Here is a 1,739-nt window from a genome sequence, read left to right on the forward strand (position 1 = left end):
CCACCTTTTCCTGCTTGCAAGACAAGCCCCCTCTCTTGGCGGACTGGGAGGCTCACTCTCATTTATAAAAAGAAGTGTTGCCTGGATCCACAACTGCAAATAAGTTTTTTAATAGAAACGTCTTTGGATGCGGGTTGTCTCTGCACTTCCTTCTCCAGGCCAGGCCTGCCTGCTGCAATTCTCCCGTGCTACTGAAATATAATCAGGACCTTTGCTGAGAGGTCCTGATGCACAGAGAGCCCCGCCTTTATGACTTGAAGCTGTGTTTGTCTTTGAGGCATTGTCACCTTACCTTCCTTGGCTGCCCATCTTGTGCACCAGAGAAGCAGTCATCCATCGTTTCGTCATTACAGACGCGCTCCTTGAATACGGGCGGACAAATTACTACTTAAGATCTCATGCTCAGGGCCGGAGAAATGGCTCAGTGGCTAAGAGCACATGCTGTTCTTTCAGAGGAGCCGGGTTCAATTCCCAGCACCCACATGGCATCTTGCAACTGTCTGTGACTCCCAGATCTGACACCCTCTCACAAATATGCATGCAGGCGAAACACCAGTGCATATGAAATAAATAAATATGTAAAGTTAAAAAAAAATCTCGCGCCTGTTGGGACCCGTTTACATGTTAGAAAACTTGGACAAGAATTCAGCTCTCCTGCAGCTGAATTCTACTAAACTGTGTTTAAAATGCCAGGAAAGACTAATTCCTTTGCTTTATTCCCAAATAAGTAGGTATAAGGGAGAAATCAATTTAATTAAGATTTTTTTTTCCAGGTGGAAAATGCATTCTTTTGCTCTGTTGGTAATGAGGGAAGATCAAACGACAAGAGAAATACAGGTGGGAAGCAATGGGGGAGGGGAAGATACTCACCCAATCGCCACAGCTATGCTTGACAGATAAGCACCAAGAAGCCAGGAGAATTGCCAGAGGAAGGAAGCCAGCAAGATGAAGAAGATTTTAAATGGAACCTGGGACCAACTCACTTCTTAAAATGTCACTTTCCTAGGGCTGGAGAGACGGCTCATCAGTTAAGAGCACTGGCTGCTCTTCCAAAGGACCCACATGGTGGCTCCCAGGACCCTCATGGTGGCTCCCAGGATCCTCATGGTGGCTCCCATTATCTGTAAGATTAATCCCAGGGGATCTGATATTCTCCTCTTCTGGCCTCCGTAGACAACAGACACAAGTGATGTTAGACACACATGGAGACAAAATACCCAAACAAATGAAAATAAATAGAAAAATTCAGTCCTGGCTGTCCTGGAACTCACTTTGTAGACCAACCTGGCCCCGAACTCATAGAGATCTTCCTGCCTCTGCCTCTCAAGTGCTGGGATTAAAGGCGTGTGATGCTACCACCCGGCAAATAAAGAGTTTTAAAATGTTTCAAAATGCACTTTCCTATTCAAAGAAAGGCAGTCTAAATAGTGACGATTCAAGTCAGCATCATCAACCAAAACCAAACTACGTATTGTTTTGGAAGAAGTTCTAGTTTAAGAGTGATCAACCCGGGGCTGAAGACGTGGCTCAGCAGGTTTGGTTCTTTGTATTTCTGTGGGGTTTCTCAAATCTTTTGCATTTTAGACAGACTGTAGACTATGTGAATTATAAACTATGTATATAAACAGGCTGGTTTAACCAAAGAATGATCCTTGGGACTGTCTGGTCACTAAAACCTTTCTGGCCTGGAAAGATTGCTCAGTGGATTTTTTGTTGTTGTTGATGCTGGTTTTCTTCTT

Source organism: Arvicola amphibius, chromosome 7 (genome assembly GCF_903992535.2).
Source record: "Arvicola amphibius chromosome 7, mArvAmp1.2, whole genome shotgun sequence".
In the NCBI taxonomy this organism is placed as follows: Eukaryota; Metazoa; Chordata; class Mammalia; order Rodentia; family Cricetidae; genus Arvicola; species Arvicola amphibius.